This window comes from Rhinoderma darwinii (assembly GCF_050947455.1).
Source record: "Rhinoderma darwinii isolate aRhiDar2 chromosome 5 unlocalized genomic scaffold, aRhiDar2.hap1 SUPER_5_unloc_23, whole genome shotgun sequence".
NCBI lineage: Eukaryota > Metazoa > Chordata > Amphibia > Anura > Rhinodermatidae > Rhinoderma > Rhinoderma darwinii.
The window spans coordinates 182741-204244 of NW_027461780.1; the positions used below are offsets into that span (position 1 = coordinate 182741).

Sequence of the window (21504 nt, forward strand, 5' to 3'; positions counted from 1 at the left end):
GCCCGCCCGCTCGCCTGCCCGCCACAATGGACCTACCTGTGTACACTAGATGGATGTGATGGAATGTACTGTCGTCCCTAAATTTCAAGAAGAAGTAAGAATTGCAGTTGCAACAAAGCCTTGCTTGCCTACAAAGAGAGCAGCAATTTGGATTTGTTACTATGTTACCTAGAAGAATAACAAACTGTGCAAGGATGGAGGTTGTAGGAGCAAGGAGAAGTTGTCTGTAAAGTTGGTGGATGCCTATTTTCCATTTTGCAGTCCCTTGTCTCCCTCTTGTGGCCTCCTGGAGGCAACTAGCTGTGCAAAAAAAAAGACAGCCTGGCGGCCGGCTGTTGCAGTGTTGCCCTCTCAGGCAACACTGAGTGACTGACTGAGCCTCACCGTCTTATATAAAGTTCAGACGGAACTTTGCACGTGTCATAGTGGAGCCCTCAGGATTCCAGAGCCAGCTTTCTGACATCATAATGGGGCCTCAGAGATAAAAGCCTGGGCCCAGGCAGTGTTGGTCAGTGCTGCTCAGCAGGCAGCACTGGACTGGACTGGATTACAGCTGATACAAGGTGTGAAGGAACAAGGGGTGGCTGTGGGCATGCACTTGCTGCCGCTGCCAGTGTTTATCTGCATGGCAGCAGGGCATTTGGGCGTTGCCAGGAAGGCGTTTTTATGTAGATTCCTCCTCTTTCAGCACTGCATTGTGGTGCAAGCAAAAGAAGCAAATCCTGTCTGGCTTCCTCTCCGGCCTTTATTCACCTCCCGTGTAGCTGTGAGTGTGTGAGCCTGCAGGGCCCCATGGAATTGCCTAGAAGTAGGCTGAATCGCTGCAAGGGCTGAACAGCAGTATCGGGCAGGCTCGGGCAACGCGCGGCCCGTTCGGGTTATCGCTTCTCGGCCTTTTGGCTAAGATCAAGTGTAGTATCTGTTCTTATCAGTTTAATATCTGATACGTCCCCTATCTGGGGACCATATATTAAATGGATTTTTAGAACAGGGAGATGGAAATAGAGCTTGCTCTGTCCACTCCACGCATTGACCTGGTATTGCAGTATTTCCAGGACCGGTGCACCCTTTCCTTATGTGTTGACTAAAAGCAGATTCCAAAAGTGTTTTTTGTCTTTGCTATTGTTTCTGTCTTTCTGAAGGGATCTCCCCTTTTAATCCCATTATTTCAACACCTGTTGGACAATGCATGAGTGATAATGAGCTCATTGATTAAATGCAATTAATGAATAGATTGCCACCTCTTGTTGTGTGTCGTCTGTGTTTCTGTGTTTCCGGCATTTCACATTGGAACACCTCATTCACCTTCCTTGTCTTCTCTCCGCCCTCCCTTTTAGGTAAGTTAAAGAGCTGCACCTGAGCCAGCCACTGATTGATTGATTGATTGATTGATTGATTGATTGATTGATTGATTGATGCAGCACAACAGTCAAATAGTGGAGTGGAGTAGGGGAACAGCAAACAGCCAATAAAGCAGCCCGCCCGCTCGCCTGCCCGCCACAATGGACCTACCTGTGTACACTAGATGGATGTGATGGAATGTACTGTCGTCCCTACATTTCAAGAAGAAGTAAGAATTGCAGTTGCAACAAAGCCTTGCTTGCCTACAAAGAGAGCAGCAATTTGGATTTGTTACTATGTTACCTAGAAGAATAACAAACTGTGCAAGGATGGAGGTTGTAGGAGCAAGGAGAAGTTGTCTGTAAAGTTGGTGGATGCCTATTTTCCATTTTGCAGTCCCTTGTCTCCCTCTTGTGGCCTCCTGGAGGCAACTAGCTGTGCAAAAAAAAGACAGCCTGGCGGCCGGCTGTTGCAGTGTTGCCCTCTCAGGCAACACTGAGTGACTGACTGAGCCTCACCGTCTTATATAAAGTTCAGACGGAACTTTGCACGTGTCATAGTGGAGCCCTCAGGATTCCAGAGCCAGCTTTCTGACATCATAATGGGGCCTCAGAGATAAAAGCCTGGGCCCAGGCAGTGTTGGTCAGTGCTGCTCAGCAGGCAGCACTGGACTGGACTGGATTACAGCTGATACAAGGTGTGAAGGAACAAGGGGTGGCTGTGGGCATGCACTTGCTGCCGCTGCCAGTGTTTATCTGCATGGCAGCAGGGCATTTGGGCGTTGCCAGGAAGGCGTTTTTATGTAGATTCCTCCTCTTTCAGCACTGCATTGTGGTGCAAGCAAAAGAAGCAAATCCTGTCTGGCTTCCTCTCCGGCCTTTATTCACCTCCCGTGTAGCTGTGAGTGTGTGAGCCTGCAGGGCCCCATGGAATTGCCTAGAAGTAGGCTGAATCGCTGCAAGGGCTGAACAGCAGTATCGGGCAGGCTCGGGCAACGCGCGGCCCGTTCGGGTTATCGCTTCTCGGCCTTTTGGCTAAGATCAAGTGTAGTATCTGTTCTTATCAGTTTAATATCTGATACGTCCCCTATCTGGGGACCATATATTAAATGGATTTTTAGAACAGGGAGATGGAAATAGAGCTTGCTCTGTCCACTCCACGCATTGACCTGGTATTGCAGTATTTCCAGGACCGGTGCACCCTTTCCTTATGTGTTGACTAAAAGCAGATTCCAAAAGTGTTTTTTTGTCTTTGCTATTGTTTCTGTCTTTCTGAAGGGATCTCCCCTTTTAATCCCATTATTTCAACACCTGTTGGACAATGCATGAGTGATAATGAGCTCATTGATTAAATGCAATTAATGAATAGATTGCCACCTCTTGTTGTGTGTCGTCTGTGTTTCTGTGTTTCCGGCATTTCACATTGGAACACCTCATTCACCTTCCTTGTCTTCTCTCCGCCCTCCCTTTTAGGTAAGTTAAAGAGCTGCACCTGAGCCAGCCACTGATTGATTGATTGATTGATTGATTGATTGATTGATTGATTGATTGATTGATTGATTGATTGATGCAGCACAACAGTCAAATAGTGGAGTGGAGTAGGGGAACAGCAAACAGCCAATAAAGCAGCCCGCCCGCTCGCCTGCCCGCCACAATGGACCTACCTGTGTACACTAGATGGATGTGATGGAATGTACTGTCGTCCCTACATTTCAAGAAGAAGTAAGAATTGCAGTTGCAACAAAGCCTTGCTTGCCTACAAAGAGAGCAGCAATTTGGATTTGTTACTATGTTACCTAGAAGAATAACAAACTGTGCAAGGATGGAGGTTGTAGGAGCAAGGAGAAGTTGTCTGTAAAGTTGGTGGATGCCTATTTTCCATTTTGCAGTCCCTTGTCTCCCTCTTGTGGCCTCCTGGAGGCAACTAGCTGTGCAAAAAAAAGACAGCCTGGCGGCCGGCTGTTGCAGTGTTGCCCTCTCAGGCAACACTGAGTGACTGACTGAGCCTCACCGTCTTATATAAAGTTCAGACGGAACTTTGCACGTGTCATAGTGGAGCCCTCAGGATTCCAGAGCCAGCTTTCTGACATCATAATGGGGCCTCAGAGATAAAAGCCTGGGCCCAGGCAGTGTTGGTCAGTGCTGCTCAGCAGGCAGCACTGGACTGGACTGGATTACAGCTGATACAAGGTGTGAAGGAACAAGGGGTGGCTGTGGGCATGCACTTGCTGCCGCTGCCAGTGTTTATCTGCATGGCAGCAGGGCATTTGGGCGTTGCCAGGAAGGCGTTTTTATGTAGATTCCTCCTCTTTCAGCACTGCATTGTGGTGCAAGCAAAAGAAGCAAATCCTGTCTGGCTTCCTCTCCGGCCTTTATTCACCTCCCGTGTAGCTGTGAGTGTGTGAGCCTGCAGGGCCCCATGGAATTGCCTAGAAGTAGGCTGAATCGCTGCAAGGGCTGAACAGCAGTATCGGGCAGGCTCGGGCAACGCGCGGCCCGTTCGGGTTATCGCTTCTCGGCCTTTTGGCTAAGATCAAGTGTAGTATCTGTTCTTATCAGTTTAATATCTGATACGTCCCCTATCTGGGGACCATATATTAAATGGATTTTTAGAACAGGGAGATGGAAATAGAGCTTGCTCTGTCCACTCCACGCATTGACCTGGTATTGCAGTATTTCCAGGACCGGTGCACCCTTTCCTTATGTGTTGACTAAAAGCAGATTCCAAAAGTGTTTTTTGTCTTTGCTATTGTTTCTGTCTTTCTGAAGGGATCTCCCCTTTTAATCCCATTATTTCAACACCTGTTGGACAATGCATGAGTGATAATGAGCTCATTGATTAAATGCAATTAATGAATAGATTGCCACCTCTTGTTGTGTGTCGTCTGTGTTTCTGTGTTTCCGGCATTTCACATTGGAACACCTCATTCACCTTCCTTGTCTTCTCTCCGCCCTCCCTTTTAGGTAAGTTAAAGAGCTGCACCTGAGCCAGCCACTGATTGATTGATTGATTGATTGATTGATTGATTGATTGATTGATTGATTGATGCAGCACAACAGTCAAATAGTGGAGTGGAGTAGGGGAACAGCAAACAGCCAATAAAGCAGCCCGCCCGCTCGCCTGCCCGCCACAATGGACCTACCTGTGTACACTAGATGGATGTGATGGAATGTACTGTCGTCCCTACATTTCAAGAAGAAGTAAGAATTGCAGTTGCAACAAAGCCTTGCTTGCCTACAAAGAGAGCAGCAATTTGGATTTGTTACTATGTTACCTAGAAGAATAACAAACTGTGCAAGGATGGAGGTTGTAGGAGCAAGGAGAAGTTGTCTGTAAAGTTGGTGGATGCCTATTTTCCATTTTGCAGTCCCTTGTCTCCCTCTTGTGGCCTCCTGGAGGCAACTAGCTGTGCAAAAAAAAGACAGCCTGGCGGCCGGCTGTTGCAGTGTTGCCCTCTCAGGCAACACTGAGTGACTGACTGAGCCTCACCGTCTTATATAAAGTTCAGACGGAACTTTGCACGTGTCATAGTGGAGCCCTCAGGATTCCAGAGCCAGCTTTCTGACATCATAATGGGGCCTCAGAGATAAAAGCCTGGGCCCAGGCAGTGTTGGTCAGTGCTGCTCAGCAGGCAGCACTGGACTGGACTGGATTACAGCTGATACAAGGTGTGAAGGAACAAGGGGTGGCTGTGGGCATGCACTTGCTGCCGCTGCCAGTGTTTATCTGCATGGCAGCAGGGCATTTGGGCGTTGCCAGGAAGGCGTTTTTATGTAGATTCCTCCTCTTTCAGCACTGCATTGTGGTGCAAGCAAAAGAAGCAAATCCTGTCTGGCTTCCTCTCCGGCCTTTATTCACCTCCCGTGTAGCTGTGAGTGTGTGAGCCTGCAGGGCCCCATGGAATTGCCTAGAAGTAGGCTGAATCGCTGCAAGGGCTGAACAGCAGTATCGGGCAGGCTCGGGCAACGCGCGGCCCGTTCGGGTTATCGCTTCTCGGCCTTTTGGCTAAGATCAAGTGTAGTATCTGTTCTTATCAGTTTAATATCTGATACGTCCCCTATCTGGGGACCATATATTAAATGGATTTTTAGAACAGGGAGATGGAAATAGAGCTTGCTCTGTCCACTCCACGCATTGACCTGGTATTGCAGTATTTCCAGGACCGGTGCACCCTTTCCTTATGTGTTGACTAAAAGCAGATTCCAAAAGTGTTTTTTGTCTTTGCTATTGTTTCTGTCTTTCTGAAGGGATCTCCCCTTTTAATCCCATTATTTCAACACCTGTTGGACAATGCATGAGTGATAATGAGCTCATTGATTAAATGCAATTAATGAATAGATTGCCACCTCTTGTTGTGTGTCGTCTGTGTTTCTGTGTTTCCGGCATTTCACATTGGAACACCTCATTCACCTTCCTTGTCTTCTCTCCGCCCTCCCTTTTAGGTAAGTTAAAGAGCTGCACCTGAGCCAGCCACTGATTGATTGATTGATTGATTGATTGATTGATTGATTGATTGATTGATTGATGCAGCACAACAGTCAAATAGTGGAGTGGAGTAGGGGAACAGCAAACAGCCAATAAAGCAGCCCGCCCGCTCGCCTGCCCGCCACAATGGACCTACCTGTGTACACTAGATGGATGTGATGGAATGTACTGTCGTCCCTACATTTCAAGAAGAAGTAAGAATTGCAGTTGCAACAAAGCCTTGCTTGCCTACAAAGAGAGCAGCAATTTGGATTTGTTACTATGTTACCTAGAAGAATAACAAACTGTGCAAGGATGGAGGTTGTAGGAGCAAGGAGAAGTTGTCTGTAAAGTTGGTGGATGCCTATTTTCCATTTTGCAGTCCCTTGTCTCCCTCTTGTGGCCTCCTGGAGGCAACTAGCTGTGCAAAAAAAAGACAGCCTGGCGGCCGGCTGTTGCAGTGTTGCCCTCTCAGGCAACACTGAGTGACTGACTGAGCCTCACCGTCTTATATAAAGTTCAGACGGAACTTTGCACGTGTCATAGTGGAGCCCTCAGGATTCCAGAGCCAGCTTTCTGACATCATAATGGGGCCTCAGAGATAAAAGCCTGGGCCCAGGCAGTGTTGGTCAGTGCTGCTCAGCAGGCAGCACTGGACTGGACTGGATTACAGCTGATACAAGGTGTGAAGGAACAAGGGGTGGCTGTGGGCATGCACTTGCTGCCGCTGCCAGTGTTTATCTGCATGGCAGCAGGGCATTTGGGCGTTGCCAGGAAGGCGTTTTTATGTAGATTCCTCCTCTTTCAGCACTGCATTGTGGTGCAAGCAAAAGAAGCAAATCCTGTCTGGCTTCCTCTCCGGCCTTTATTCACCTCCCGTGTAGCTGTGAGTGTGTGAGCCTGCAGGGCCCCATGGAATTGCCTAGAAGTAGGCTGAATCGCTGCAAGGGCTGAACAGCAGTATCGGGCAGGCTCGGGCAACGCGCGGCCCGTTCGGGTTATCGCTTCTCGGCCTTTTGGCTAAGATCAAGTGTAGTATCTGTTCTTATCAGTTTAATATCTGATACGTCCCCTATCTGGGGACCATATATTAAATGGATTTTTAGAACAGGGAGATGGAAATAGAGCTTGCTCTGTCCACTCCACGCATTGACCTGGTATTGCAGTATTTCCAGGACCGGTGCACCCTTTCCTTATGTGTTGACTAAAAGCAGATTCCAAAAGTGTTTTTTGTCTTTGCTATTGTTTCTGTCTTTCTGAAGGGATCTCCCCTTTTAATCCCATTATTTCAACACCTGTTGGACAATGCATGAGTGATAATGAGCTCATTGATTAAATGCAATTAATGAATAGATTGCCACCTCTTGTTGTGTGTCGTCTGTGTTTCTGTGTTTCCGGCATTTCACATTGGAACACCTCATTCACCTTCCTTGTCTTCTCTCCGCCCTCCCTTTTAGGTAAGTTAAAGAGCTGCACCTGAGCCAGCCACTGATTGATTGATTGATTGATTGATTGATTGATTGATTGATTGATGCAGCACAACAGTCAAATAGTGGAGTGGAGTAGGGGAACAGCAAACAGCCAATAAAGCAGCCCGCCCGCTCGCCTGCCCGCCACAATGGACCTACCTGTGTACACTAGATGGATGTGATGGAATGTACTGTCGTCCCTACATTTCAAGAAGAAGTAAGAATTGCAGTTGCAACAAAGCCTTGCTTGCCTACAAAGAGAGCAGCAATTTGGATTTGTTACTATGTTACCTAGAAGAATAACAAACTGTGCAAGGATGGAGGTTGTAGGAGCAAGGAGAAGTTGTCTGTAAAGTTGGTGGATGCCTATTTTCCATTTTGCAGTCCCTTGTCTCCCTCTTGTGGCCTCCTGGAGGCAACTAGCTGTGCAAAAAAAAGACAGCCTGGCGGCCGGCTGTTGCAGTGTTGCCCTCTCAGGCAACACTGAGTGACTGACTGAGCCTCACCGTCTTATATAAAGTTCAGACGGAACTTTGCACGTGTCATAGTGGAGCCCTCAGGATTCCAGAGCCAGCTTTCTGACATCATAATGGGGCCTCAGAGATAAAAGCCTGGGCCCAGGCAGTGTTGGTCAGTGCTGCTCAGCAGGCAGCACTGGACTGGACTGGATTACAGCTGATACAAGGTGTGAAGGAACAAGGGGTGGCTGTGGGCATGCACTTGCTGCCGCTGCCAGTGTTTATCTGCATGGCAGCAGGGCATTTGGGCGTTGCCAGGAAGGCGTTTTTATGTAGATTCCTCCTCTTTCAGCACTGCATTGTGGTGCAAGCAAAAGAAGCAAATCCTGTCTGGCTTCCTCTCCGGCCTTTATTCACCTCCCGTGTAGCTGTGAGTGTGTGAGCCTGCAGGGCCCCATGGAATTGCCTAGAAGTAGGCTGAATCGCTGCAAGGGCTGAACAGCAGTATCGGGCAGGCTCGGGCAACGCGCGGCCCGTTCGGGTTATCGCTTCTCGGCCTTTTGGCTAAGATCAAGTGTAGTATCTGTTCTTATCAGTTTAATATCTGATACGTCCCCTATCTGGGGACCATATATTAAATGGATTTTTAGAACAGGGAGATGGAAATAGAGCTTGCTCTGTCCACTCCACGCATTGACCTGGTATTGCAGTATTTCCAGGACCGGTGCACCCTTTCCTTATGTGTTGACTAAAAGCAGATTCCAAAAGTGTTTTTTGTCTTTGCTATTGTTTCTGTCTTTCTGAAGGGATCTACCCTTTTAATCCCATTATTTCAACACCTGTTGGACAATGCATGAGTGATAATGAGCTCATTGATTAAATGCAATTAATGAATAGATTGCCACCTCTTGTTGTGTGTCGTCTGTGTTTCTGTGTTTCCGGCATTTCACATTGGAACACCTCATTCACCTTCCTTGTCTTCTCTCCGCCCTCCCTTTTAGGTAAGTTAAAGAGCTGCACCTGAGCCAGCCACTGATTGATTGATTGATTGATTGATTGATTGATTGATTGATTGATTGATGCAGCACAACAGTCAAATAGTGGAGTGGAGTAGGGGAACAGCAAACAGCCAATAAAGCAGCCCGCCCGCTCGCCTGCCCGCCACAATGGACCTACCTGTGTACACTAGATGGATGTGATGGAATGTACTGTCGTCCCTACATTTCAAGAAGAAGTAAGAATTGCAGTTGCAACAAAGCCTTGCTTGCCTACAAAGAGAGCAGCAATTTGGATTTGTTACTATGTTACCTAGAAGAATAACAAACTGTGCAAGGATGGAGGTTGTAGGAGCAAGGAGAAGTTGTCTGTAAAGTTGGTGGATGCCTATTTTCCATTTTGCAGTCCCTTGTCTCCCTCTTGTGGCCTCCTGGAGGCAACTAGCTGTGCAAAAAAAAGACAGCCTGGCGGCCGGCTGTTGCAGTGTTGCCCTCTCAGGCAACACTGAGTGACTGACTGAGCCTCACCGTCTTATATAAAGTTCAGACGGAACTTTGCACGTGTCATAGTGGAGCCCTCAGGATTCCAGAGCCAGCTTTCTGACATCATAATGGGGCCTCAGAGATAAAAGCCTGGGCCCAGGCAGTGTTGGTCAGTGCTGCTCAGCAGGCAGCACTGGACTGGACTGGATTACAGCTGATACAAGGTGTGAAGGAACAAGGGGTGGCTGTGGGCATGCACTTGCTGCCGCTGCCAGTGTTTATCTGCATGGCAGCAGGGCATTTGGGCGTTGCCAGGAAGGCGTTTTTATGTAGATTCCTCCTCTTTCAGCACTGCATTGTGGTGCAAGCAAAAGAAGCAAATCCTGTCTGGCTTCCTCTCCGGCCTTTATTCACCTCCCGTGTAGCTGTGAGTGTGTGAGCCTGCAGGGCCCCATGGAATTGCCTAGAAGTAGGCTGAATCGCTGCAAGGGCTGAACAGCAGTATCGGGCAGGCTCGGGCAACGCGCGGCCCGTTCGGGTTATCGCTTCTCGGCCTTTTGGCTAAGATCAAGTGTAGTATCTGTTCTTATCAGTTTAATATCTGATACGTCCCCTATCTGGGGACCATATATTAAATGGATTTTTAGAACAGGGAGATGGAAATAGAGCTTGCTCTGTCCACTCCACGCATTGACCTGGTATTGCAGTATTTCCAGGACCGGTGCACCCTTTCCTTATGTGTTGACTAAAAGCAGATTCCAAAAGTGTTTTTTGTCTTTGCTATTGTTTCTGTCTTTCTGAAGGGATCTCCCCTTTTAATCCCATTATTTCAACACCTGTTGGACAATGCATGAGTGATAATGAGCTCATTGATTAAATGCAATTAATGAATAGATTGCCACCTCTTGTTGTGTGTCGTCTGTGTTTCTGTGTTTCCGGCATTTCACATTGGAACACCTCATTCACCTTCCTTGTCTTCTCTCCGCCCTCCCTTTTAGGTAAGTTAAAGAGCTGCACCTGAGCCAGCCACTGATTGATTGATTGATTGATTGATTGATTGATTGATTGATTGATTGATTGATTGATTGATTGATTGATGCAGCACAACAGTCAAATAGTGGAGTGGAGTAGGGGAACAGCAAACAGCCAATAAAGCAGCCCGCCCGCTCGCCTGCCCGCCACAATGGACCTACCTGTGTACACTAGATGGATGTGATGGAATGTACTGTCGTCCCTACATTTCAAGAAGAAGTAAGAATTGCAGTTGCAACAAAGCCTTGCTTGCCTACAAAGAGAGCAGCAATTTGGATTTGTTACTATGTTACCTAGAAGAATAACAAACTGTGCAAGGATGGAGGTTGTAGGAGCAAGGAGAAGTTGTCTGTAAAGTTGGTGGATGCCTATTTTCCATTTTGCAGTCCCTTGTCTCCCTCTTGTGGCCTCCTGGAGGCAACTAGCTGTGCAAAAAAAAGACAGCCTGGCGGCCGGCTGTTGCAGTGTTGCCCTCTCAGGCAACACTGAGTGACTGACTGAGCCTCACCGTCTTATATAAAGTTCAGATGGAACTTTGCACGTGTCATAGTGGAGCCCTCAGGATTCCAGAGCCAGCTTTCTGACATCATAATGGGGCCTCAGAGATAAAAGCCTGGGCCCAGGCAGTGTTGGTCAGTGCTGCTCAGCAGGCAGCACTGGACTGGACTGGATTACAGCTGATACAAGGTGTGAAGGAACAAGGGGTGGCTGTGGGCATGCACTTGCTGCCGCTGCCAGTGTTTATCTGCATGGCAGCAGGGCATTTGCGCGTTGCCAGGAAGGCGTTTTTATGTAGATTCCTCCTCTTTCAGCACTGCATTGTGGTGCAAGCAAAAGAAGCAAATCCTGTCTGGCTTCCTCTCCGGCCTTTATTCACCTCCCGTGTAGCTGTGAGTGTGTGAGCCTGCAGGGCCCCATGGAATTGCCTAGAAGTAGGCTGAATCGCTGCAAGGGCTGAACAGCAGTATCGGGCAGGCTCGGGCAACGCGCGGCCCGTTCGGGTTATCGCTTCTCGGCCTTTTGGCTAAGATCAAGTGTAGTATCTGTTCTTATCAGTTTAATATCTGATACGTCCCCTATCTGGGGACCATATATTAAATGGATTTTTAGAACAGGGAGATGGAAATAGAGCTTGCTCTGTCCACTCCACGCATTGACCTGGTATTGCAGTATTTCCAGGACCGGTGCACCCTTTCCTTATGTGTTGACTAAAAGCAGATTCCAAAAGTGTTTTTTGTCTTTGCTATTGTTTCTGTCTTTCTGAAGGGATCTCCCCTTTTAATCCCATTATTTCAACACCTGTTGGACAATGCATGAGTGATAATGAGCTCATTGATTAAATGCAATTAATGAATAGATTGCCACCTCTTGTTGTGTGTCGTCTGTGTTTCTGTGTTTCCGGCATTTCACATTGGAACACCTCATTCACCTTCCTTGTCTTCTCTCCGCCCTCCCTTTTAGGTAAGTTAAAGAGCTGCACCTGAGCCAGCCACTGATTGATTGATTGATTGATTGATTGATTGATTGATTGATTGATTGATTGCAGCACAACAGTCAAATAGTGGAGTGGAGTAGGGGAACAGCAAACAGCCAATAAAGCAGCCCGCCCGCTCGCCTGCCCGCCACAATGGACCTACCTGTGTACACTAGATGGATGTGATGGAATGTACTGTCGTCCCTACATTTCAAGAAGAAGTAAGAATTGCAGTTGCAACAAAGCCTTGCTTGCCTACAAAGAGAGCAGCAATTTGGATTTGTTACTATGTTACCTAGAAGAATAACAAACTGTGCAAGGATGGAGGTTGTAGGAGCAAGGAGAAGTTGTCTGTAAAGTTGGTGGATGCCTATTTTCCATTTTGCAGTCCCTTGTCTCCCTCTTGTGGCCTCCTGGAGGCAACTAGCTGTGCAAAAAAAAGACAGCCTGGCGGCCGGCTGTTGCAGTGTTGCCCTCTCAGGCAACACTGAGTGACTGACTGAGCCTCACCGTCTTATATAAAGTTCAGACGGAACTTTGCACGTGTCATAGTGGAGCCCTCAGGATTCCAGAGCCAGCTTTCTGACATCATAATGGGGCCTCAGAGATAAAAGCCTGGGCCCAGGCAGTGTTGGTCAGTGCTGCTCAGCAGGCAGCACTGGACTGGACTGGATTACAGCTGATACAAGGTGTGAAGGAACAAGGGGTGGCTGTGGGCATGCACTTGCTGCCGCTGCCAGTGTTTATCTGCATGGCAGCAGGGCATTTGGGCGTTGCCAGGAAGGCGTTTTTATGTAGATTCCTCCTCTTTCAGCACTGCATTGTGGTGCAAGCAAAAGAAGCAAATCCTGTCTGGCTTCCTCTCCGGCCTTTATTCACCTCCCGTGTAGCTGTGAGTGTGTGAGCCTGCAGGGCCCCATGGAATTGCCTAGAAGTAGGCTGAATCGCTGCAAGGGCTGAACAGCAGTATCGGGCAGGCTCGGGCAACGCGCGGCCCGTTCGGGTTATCGCTTCTCGGCCTTTTGGCTAAGATCAAGTGTAGTATCTGTTCTTATCAGTTTAATATCTGATACGTCCCCTATCTGGGGACCATATATTAAATGGATTTTTAGAACAGGGAGATGGAAATAGAGCTTGCTCTGTCCACTCCACGCATTGACCTGGTATTGCAGTATTTCCAGGACCGGTGCACCCTTTCCTTATGTGTTGACTAAAAGCAGATTCCAAAAGTGTTTTTTGTCTTTGCTATTGTTTCTGTCTTTCTGAAGGGATCTCCCCTTTTAATCCCATTATTTCAACACCTGTTGGACAATGCATGAGTGATAATGAGCTCATTGATTAAATGCAATTAATGAATAGATTGCCACCTCTTGTTGTGTGTCGTCTGTGTTTCTGTGTTTCCGGCATTTCACATTGGAACACCTCATTCACCTTCCTTGTCTTCTCTCCGCCCTCCCTTTTAGGTAAGTTAAAGAGCTGCACCTGAGCCAGCCACTGATTGATTGATTGATTGATTGATTGATTGATTGATTGATTGATTGCAGCACAACAGTCGCAGCACAACAGTCAAATAGTGGAGTGGAGTAGGGGAACAGCAAACAGCCAATAAAGCAGCCCGCCCGCTCGCCTGCCCGCCACAATGGACCTACCTGTGTACACTAGATGGATGTGATGGAATGTACTGTCGTCCCTACATTTCAAGAAGAAGTAAGAATTGCAGTTGCAACAAAGCCTTGCTTGCCTACAAAGAGAGCAGCAATTTGGATTTGTTACTATGTTACCTAGAAGAATAACAAACTGTGCAAGGATGGAGGTTGTAGGAGCAAGGAGAAGTTGTCTGTAAAGTTGGTGGATGCCTATTTTCCATTTTGCAGTCCCTTGTCTCCCTCTTGTGGCCTCCTGGAGGCAACTAGCTGTGCAAAAAAAAGACAGCCTGGCGGCCGGCTGTTGCAGTGTTGCCCTCTCAGGCAACACTGAGTGACTGACTGAGCCTCACCGTCTTATATAAAGTTCAGACGGAACTTTGCACGTGTCATAGTGGAGCCCTCAGTATTCCAGAGCCAGCTTTCTGACATCATAATGGGGCCTCAGAGATAAAAGCCTGGGCCCAGGCAGTGTTGGTCAGTGCTGCTCAGCAGGCAGCACTGGACTGGACTGGATTACAGCTGATACAAGGTGTGAAGGAACAAGGGGTGGCTGTGGGCATGCACTTGCTGCCGCTGCCAGTGTTTATCTGCATGGCAGCAGGGCATTTGGGCGTTGCCAGGAAGGCGTTTTTATGTAGATTCCTCCTCTTTCAGCACTGCATTGTGGTGCAAGCAAAAGAAGCAAATCCTGTCTGGCTTCCTCTCCGGCCTTTATTCACCTCCCGTGTAGCTGTGAGTGTGTGAGCCTGCAGGGCCCCATGGAATTGCCTAGAAGTAGGCTGAATCGCTGCAAGGGCTGAACAGCAGTATCGGGCAGGCTCGGGCAACGCGCGGCCCGTTCGGGTTATCGCTTCTCGGCCTTTTGGCTAAGATCAAGTGTAGTATCTGTTCTTATCAGTTTAATATCTGATACGTCCCCTATCTGGGGACCATATATTAAATGGATTTTTAGAACAGGGAGATGGAAATAGAGCTTGCTCTGTCCACTCCACGCATTGACCTGGTATTGCAGTATTTCCAGGACCGGTGCACCCTTTCCTTATGTGTTGACTAAAAGCAGATTCCAAAAGTGTTTTTTGTCTTTGCTATTGTTTCTGTCTTTCTGAAGGGAACTCCCCTTTTAATCCCATTATTTCAACACCTGTTGGACAATGCATGAGTGATAATGAGCTCATTGATTAAATGCAATTAATGAATAGATTGCCACCTCTTGTTGTGTGTCGTCTGTGTTTCTGTGTTTCCGGCATTTCACATTGGAACACCTCATTCACCTTCCTTGTCTTCTCTCCGCCCTCCCTTTTAGGTAAGTTAAAGAGCTGCACCTGAGCCAGCCACTGATTGATTGATTGATTGATTGATTGATTGATTGATTGATTGATTGATTGATGCAGCACAACAGTCAAATAGTGGAGTGGAGTAGGGGAACAGCAAACAGCCAATAAAGCAGCCCGCCCGCTCGCCTGCCCGCCACAATGGACCTACCTGTGTACACTAGATGGATGTGATGGAATGTACTGTCGTCCCTACATTTCAAGAAGAAGTAAGAATTGCAGTTGCAACAAAGCCTTGCTTGCCTACAAAGAGAGCAGCAATTTGGATTTGTTACTATGTTACCTAGAAGAATAACAAACTGTGCAAGGATGGAGGTTGTAGGAGCAAGGAGAAGTTGTCTGTAAAGTTGGTGGATGCCTATTTTCCATTTTGCAGTCCCTTGTCTCCCTCTTGTGGCCTCCTGGAGGCAACTAGCTGTGCAAAAAAAAGACAGCCTGGCGGCCGGCTGTTGCAGTGTTGCCCTCTCAGGCAACACTGAGTGACTGACTGAGCCTCACCGTCTTATATAAAGTTCAGACGGAACTTTGCACGTGTCATAGTGGAGCCCTCAGGATTCCAGAGCCAGCTTTCTGACATCATAATGGGGCCTCAGAGATAAAAGCCTGGGCCCAGGCAGTGTTGGTCAGTGCTGCTCAGCAGGCAGCACTGGACTGGACTGGATTACAGCTGATACAAGGTGTGAAGGAACAAGGGGTGGCTGTGGGCATGCACTTGCTGCCGCTGCCAGTGTTTATCTGCATGGCAGCAGGGCATTTGGGCGTTGCCAGGAAGGCGTTTTTATGTAGATTCCTCCTCTTTCAGCACTGCATTGTGGTGCAAGCAAAAGAAGCAAATCCTGTCTGGCTTCCTCTCCGGCCTTTATTCACCTCCCGTGTAGCTGTGAGTGTGTGAGCCTGCAGGGCCCCATGGAATTGCCTAGAAGTAGGCTGAATCGCTGCAAGGGCTGAACAGCAGTATCGGGCAGGCTCGGGCAACGCGCGGCCCGTTCGGGTTATCGCTTCTCGGCCTTTTGGCTAAGATCAAGTGTAGTATCTGTTCTTATCAGTTTAATATCTGATACGTCCCCTATCTGGGGACCATATATTAAATGGATTTTTAGAACAGGGAGATGGAAATAGAGCTTGCTCTGTCCACTCTACGCATTGACCTGGTATTGCAGTATTTCCAGGACCGGTGCACCCTTTCCTTATGTGTTGACTAAAAGCAGATTCCAAAAGTGTTTTTTGTCTTTGCTATTGTTTCTGTCTTTCTGAAGGGATCTCCCCTTTTAATCCCATTATTTCAACACCTGTTGGACAATGCATGAGTGATAATGAGCTCATTGATTAAATGCAATTAATGAATAGATTGCCACCTCTTGTTGTGTGTCGTCTGTGTTTCTGTGTTTCCGGCATTTCACATTGGAACACCTCATTCACCTTCCTTGTCTTCTCTCCGCCCTCCCTTTTAGGTAAGTTAAAGAGCTGCACCTGAGCCAGCCACTGATTGATTGATTGATTGATTGATTGATTGATTGATTGATTGATTGATTGATTGATGCAGCACAACAGTCAAATAGTGGAGTGGAGTAGGGGAACAGCAAACAGCCAATAAAGCAGCCCGCCCGCTCGCCTGCCCGCCACAATGGACCTACCTGTGTACACTAGATGGATGTGATGGAATGTACTGTCGTCCCTACATTTCAAGAAGAAGTAAGAATTGTAGTTGCAACAAAGCCTTGCTTGCCTACAAAGAGAGCAGCAATTTGGATTTGTTACTATGTTACCTAGAAGAATAACAAACTGTGCAAGGATGGAGGTTGTAGGAGCAAGGAGAAGTTGTCTGTAAAGTTGGTGGATGCCTATTTTCCATTTTGCAGTCCCTTGTCTCCCTCTTGTGGCCTCCTGGAGGCAACTAGCTGTGCAAAAAAAAGACAGCCTGGCGGCCGGCTGTTGCAGTGTTGCCCTCTCAGGCAACACTGAGTGACTGACTGAGCCTCACCGTCTTATATAAAGTTCAGACGGAACTTTGCACGTGTCATAGTGGAGCCCTCAGGATTCCAGAGCCAGCTTTCTGACATCATAATGGGGCCTCAGAGATAAAAGCCTGGGCCCAGGCAGTGTTGGTCAGTGCTGCTCAGCAGGCAGCACTGGACTGGACTGGATTACAGCTGATACAAGGTGTGAAGGAACAAGGGGTGGCTGTGGGCATGCACTTGCTGCCGCTGCCAGTGTTTATCTGCATGGCAGCAGGGCATTTGGGCGTTGCCAGGAAGGCGTTTTTATGTAGATTCCTCCTCTTTCAGCACTGCATTGTGGTGCAAGCAAAAGAAGCAAATCCTGTCTGGCTTCCTCTCCGGCCTTTATTCACCTCCCGTGTAGCTGTGAGTGTGTGAGCCTGCAGGGCCCCATGGAATTGCCTAGAAGTAGGCTGAATCGCTGCAAGGGCTGAACAGCAGTATCGGGCAGGCTCGGGCAACGCGCGGCCCGTTCGGGTTATCGCTTCTCGGCCTTTTGGCTAAGATCAAGTGTAGTATCTGTTCTTATCAGTTTAATATCTGATACGTCCCCTATCTGGGGACCATATATTAAATGGATTTTTAGAACAGGGAGATGGAAATAGAGCTTGCTCTGTCCACTCCACGCATTGACCTGGTATTGCAGTATTTCCAGGACCGGTGCACCCTTTCCTTATGTGTTGACTAAAAGCAGATTCCAAAAGTGTTTTTTGTCTTTGCTATTGTTTCTGTCTTTCTGAAGGGATCTCCCCTTTTAATCCCATTATTTCAACACCTGTTGGACAATGCATGAGTGATAATGAGCTCATTGATTAAATGCAATTAATGAATAGATTGCCACCTCTTGTTGTGTGTCGTCTGTGTTTCTGTGTTTCCGGCATTTCACATTGGAACACCTCATTCACCTTCCTTGTCTTCTCTCCGCCCTCCCTTTTAGGTAAGTTAAAGAGCTGCACCTGAGCCAGCCACTGATTGATTGATTGATTGATTGATTGATTGATTGATTGATTGATTGATTGATTGATTGATTGATGCAGCACAACAGTCAAATAGTGGAGTGGAGTAGGGGAACAGCAAACAGCCAATAAAGCAGCCCGCCCGCTCGCCTGCCCGCCACAATGGACCTACCTGTGTACACTAGATGGATGTGATGGAATGTACTGTCGTCCCTACATTTCAAGAAGAAGTAAGAATTGCAGTTGCAACAAAGCCTTGCTTGCCTACAAAGAGAGCAGCAATTTGGATTTGTTACTATGTTACCTAGAAGAATAACAAACTGTGCAAGGATGGAGGTTGTAGGAGCAAGGAGAAGTTGTCTGTAAAGTTGGTGGATGCCTATTTTCCATTTTGCAGTCCCTTGTCTCCCTCTTGTGGCCTCCTGGAGGCAACTAGCTGTGCAAAAAAAAGACAGCCTGGCGGCCGGCTGTTGCAGTGTTGCCCTCTCAGGCAACACTGAGTGACTGACTGAGCCTCACCGTCTTATATAAAGTTCAGACGGAACTTTGCACGTGTCATAGTGGAGCCCTCAGGATTCCAGAGCCAGCTTTCTGACATCATAATGGGGCCTCAGAGATAAAAGCCTGGGCCCAGGCAGTGTTGGTCAGTGCTGCTCAGCAGGCAGCACTGGACTGGACTGGATTACAGCTGATACAAGGTGTGAAGGAACAAGGGGTGGCTGTGGGCATGCACTTGCTGCCGCTGCCAGTGTTTATCTGCATGGCAGCAGGGCATTTGGGCGTTGCCAGGAAGGCGTTTTTATGTAGATTCCTCCTCTTTCAGCACTGCATTGTGGTGCAAGCAAAAGAAGCAAATCCTGTCTGGCTTCCTCTCCGGCCTTTATTCACCTCCCGTGTAGCTGTGAGTGTGTGAGCCTGCAGGGCCCCATGGAATTGCCTAGAAGTAGGCTGAATCGCTGCAAGGGCTGAACAGCAGTATCGGGCAGGCTCGGGCAACGCGCGGCCCGTTCGGGTTATCGCTTCTCGGCCTTTTGGCTAAGATCAAGTGTAGTATCTGTTCTTATCAGTTTAATATCTGATACGTCCCCTATCTGGGGACCATATATTAAATGGATTTTTAGAACAGGGAGATGGAAATAGAGCTTGCTCTGTCCACTCCACGCATTGACCTGGTATTGCAGTATTTCCAGGACCGGTGCACCCTTTCCTTATGTGTTGACTAAAAGCAGATTCCAAAAGTGTTTTTTGTCTTTGCTATTGTTTCTGTCTTTCTGAAGGGATCTCCCCTTTTAATCCCATTATTTCAACACCTGTTGGACAAAGCATGAGTGATAATGAGCTCATTGATTAAATGCAATTAATGAATAGATTGCCACCTCTTGTTGTGTGTCGTCTGTGTTTCTGTGTTTCCGGCATTTCACATTGGAACACCTCATTCACCTTCCTTGTCTTCTCTCCGCCCTCCCTTTTAGGTAAGTTAAAGAGCTGCACCTGAGCCAGCCACTGATTGATTGATTGATTGATTGATTGATTGATTGATGCAGCACAACAGTCAAATAGTGGAGTGGAGTAGGGGAACAGCAAACAGCCAATAAAGCAGCCCGCCCGCTCGCCTGCCCGCCACAATGGACCTACCTGTGTACACTAGATGGATGTGATGGAATGTACTGTCGTCCCTACATTTCAAGAAGAAGTAAGAATTGCAGTTGCAACAAAGCCTTGCTTGCCTACAAAGAGAGCAGCAATTTGGATTTGTTACTATGTTACCTAGAAGAATAACAAACTGTGCAAGGATGGAGGTTGTAGGAGCAAGGAGAAGTTGTCTGTAAAGTTGGTGGATGCCTATTTTCCATTTTGCAGTCCCTTGTCTCCCTCTTGTGGCCTCCTGGAGGCAACTAGCTGTGCAAAAAAAAGACAGCCTGGCGGCCGGCTGTTGCAGTGTTGCCCTCTCAGGCAACACTGAGTGACTGACTGAGCCTCACCGTCTTATATAAAGTTCAGACGGAACTTTGCACGTGTCATAGTGGAGCCCTCAGGATTCCAGAGCCAGCTTTCTGACATCATAATGGGGCCTCAGAGATAAAAGCCTGGGCCCAGGCAGTGTTGGTCAGTGCTGCTCAGCAGGCAGCACTGGACTGGACTGGATTACAGCTGATACAAGGTGTGAAGGAACAAGGGGTGGCTGTGGGCATGCACTTGCTGCCGCTGCCAGTGTTTATCTGCATGGCAGCAGGGCATTTGGGCGTTGCCAGGAAGGCGTTTTTATGTAGATTCCTCCTCTTTCAGCACTGCATTGTGGTGCAAGCAAAAGAAGCAAATCCTGTCTGGCTTCCTCTCCGGCCTTTATTCACCTCCCGTGTAGCTGTGAGTGTGTGAGCCTGCAGGGCCCCATGGAATTGCCTAGAAGTAGGCTGAATCGCTGCAAGGGCTGAACAGCAGTATCGGGCAGGCTCGGGCAACGCGCGGCCCGTTCGGGTTATCGCTTCTCGGCCTTTTGGCTAAGATCAAGTGTAGTATCTGTTCTTATCAGTTTAATATCTGATACGTCCCCTATCTGGGGACCATATATTAAATGGATTTTTAGAACAGGGAGATGGAAATAGAGCTTGCTCTGTCCACTCCACGCATTGACCTGGTATTGCAGTATTTCCAGGACCGGTGCACCCTTTCCTTATGTGTTGACTAAAAGCAGATTCCAAAAGTGTTTTTTGTCTTTGCTATTGTTTCTGTCTTTCTGAAGGGATCTCCCCTTTTAATCCCATTATTTCAACACCTGTTGGACAATGCATGAGTGATAATGAGCTCATTGATTAAATGCAATTAATGAATAGATTGCCACCTCTTGTTGTGTGTCGTCTGTGTTTCTGTGTTTCCGCATTTCACATTGGAACACCTCATTCACCTTCCTTGTCTTCTCTCCGCCCTCCCTTTTAGGTAAGTTAAAGAGCTGCACCTGAGCCAGCCACTGATTGATTGATTGATTGATTGATTGATTGATTGATTGATTGATTGATTGATTGATGCAGCACAACAGTCAAATAGTGGAGTGGAGTAGGGGAACAGCAAACAGCCAATAAAGCAGCCCGCCCGCTCGCCTGCCCGCCACAATGGACCTACCTGTGTACACTAGATGGATGTGATGGAATGTACTGTCGTCCCTACATTTCAAGAAGAAGTAAGAATTGCAGTTGCAACAAAGCCTTGCTTGCCTACAAAGAGAGCAGCAATTTGGATTTGTTACTATGTTACCTAGAAGAATAACAAACTGTGCAAGGATGGAGGTTGTAGGAGCAAGGAGAAGTTGTCTGTAAAGTTGGTGGATGCCTATTTTCCATTTTGCAGTCCCTTGTCTCCCTCTTGTGGCCTCCTGGAGGCAACTAGCTGTGCAAAAAAAAGACAGCCTGGCGGCCGGCTGTTGCAGTGTTGCCCTCTCAGGCAACACTGAGTGACTGACTGAGCCTCACCGTCTTATATAAAGTTCAGACGGAACTTTGCACGTGTCATAGTGGAGCCCTCAGGATTCCAGAGCCAGCTTTCTGACATCATAATGGGGCCTCAGAGATAAAAGCCTGGGCCCAGGCAGTGTTGGTCAGTGCTGCTCAGCAGGCAGCACTGGACTGGACTGGATTACAGCTGATACAAGGTGTGAAGGAACAAGGGGTGGCTGTGGGCATGCACTTGCTGCCGCTGCCAGTGTTTATCTGCATGGCAGCAGGGCATTTGGGCGTTGCCAGGAAGGCGTTTTTATGTAGATTCCTCCTCTTTCAGCACTGCATTGTGGTGCAAGCAAAAGAAGCAAATCCTGTCTGGCTTCCTCTCCGGCCTTTATTCACCTCCCGTGTAGCTGTGAGTGTGTGA

The 21504-nt window shown here is 47.9% G+C and overlaps 14 non-coding genes across 14 annotated transcripts; all 14 read left to right on the forward strand.

Moving 5' to 3' along the window:
• The first annotated feature begins 880 nt into the window (after positions 1-880).
• LOC142687432 (U2 spliceosomal RNA) lies at positions 881-1071 on the forward strand. The gene has a single exon (XR_012856657.1). It is a non-coding gene; the product is annotated as a U2 spliceosomal RNA (small nuclear RNA).
• A 1284-nt stretch (positions 1072-2355) lies between these two features.
• On the forward strand, positions 2356-2546 carry LOC142687433 (U2 spliceosomal RNA). The gene has a single exon (XR_012856658.1). It is a non-coding gene; the product is annotated as a U2 spliceosomal RNA (small nuclear RNA).
• A 1301-nt stretch (positions 2547-3847) lies between these two features.
• LOC142687434 (U2 spliceosomal RNA) lies at positions 3848-4038 on the forward strand. The gene has a single exon (XR_012856659.1). It is a non-coding gene; the product is annotated as a U2 spliceosomal RNA (small nuclear RNA).
• A 1288-nt stretch (positions 4039-5326) lies between these two features.
• On the forward strand, positions 5327-5517 carry LOC142687436 (U2 spliceosomal RNA). Its single transcript, XR_012856660.1, has one exon. It is a non-coding gene; the product is annotated as a U2 spliceosomal RNA (small nuclear RNA).
• A 1288-nt stretch (positions 5518-6805) lies between these two features.
• Positions 6806-6996, forward strand: LOC142687437 (U2 spliceosomal RNA). Its single transcript, XR_012856661.1, has one exon. It is a non-coding gene; the product is annotated as a U2 spliceosomal RNA (small nuclear RNA).
• A 1280-nt stretch (positions 6997-8276) lies between these two features.
• On the forward strand, positions 8277-8467 carry LOC142687439 (U2 spliceosomal RNA). The gene has a single exon (XR_012856663.1). It is a non-coding gene; the product is annotated as a U2 spliceosomal RNA (small nuclear RNA).
• Positions 8468-9751: 1284 nt separating this feature from the next.
• LOC142687440 (U2 spliceosomal RNA) lies at positions 9752-9942 on the forward strand. The gene has a single exon (XR_012856664.1). It is a non-coding gene; the product is annotated as a U2 spliceosomal RNA (small nuclear RNA).
• A 1304-nt stretch (positions 9943-11246) lies between these two features.
• LOC142687441 (U2 spliceosomal RNA) lies at positions 11247-11437 on the forward strand. The gene has a single exon (XR_012856665.1). It is a non-coding gene; the product is annotated as a U2 spliceosomal RNA (small nuclear RNA).
• Positions 11438-12722: 1285 nt separating this feature from the next.
• Positions 12723-12913, forward strand: LOC142687442 (U2 spliceosomal RNA). Its single transcript, XR_012856666.1, has one exon. It is a non-coding gene; the product is annotated as a U2 spliceosomal RNA (small nuclear RNA).
• Positions 12914-14208: 1295 nt separating this feature from the next.
• LOC142687443 (U2 spliceosomal RNA) lies at positions 14209-14399 on the forward strand. Its single transcript, XR_012856667.1, has one exon. It is a non-coding gene; the product is annotated as a U2 spliceosomal RNA (small nuclear RNA).
• A 1288-nt stretch (positions 14400-15687) lies between these two features.
• Positions 15688-15878, forward strand: LOC142687503 (U2 spliceosomal RNA). Its single transcript, XR_012856721.1, has one exon. It is a non-coding gene; the product is annotated as a U2 spliceosomal RNA (small nuclear RNA).
• Positions 15879-17170: 1292 nt separating this feature from the next.
• On the forward strand, positions 17171-17361 carry LOC142687444 (U2 spliceosomal RNA). The gene has a single exon (XR_012856668.1). It is a non-coding gene; the product is annotated as a U2 spliceosomal RNA (small nuclear RNA).
• Positions 17362-18661: 1300 nt separating this feature from the next.
• Positions 18662-18852, forward strand: LOC142687445 (U2 spliceosomal RNA). Its single transcript, XR_012856669.1, has one exon. It is a non-coding gene; the product is annotated as a U2 spliceosomal RNA (small nuclear RNA).
• A 1272-nt stretch (positions 18853-20124) lies between these two features.
• Positions 20125-20315, forward strand: LOC142687447 (U2 spliceosomal RNA). Its single transcript, XR_012856670.1, has one exon. It is a non-coding gene; the product is annotated as a U2 spliceosomal RNA (small nuclear RNA).
• Positions 20316-21504: the final 1189 nt, after the last annotated feature.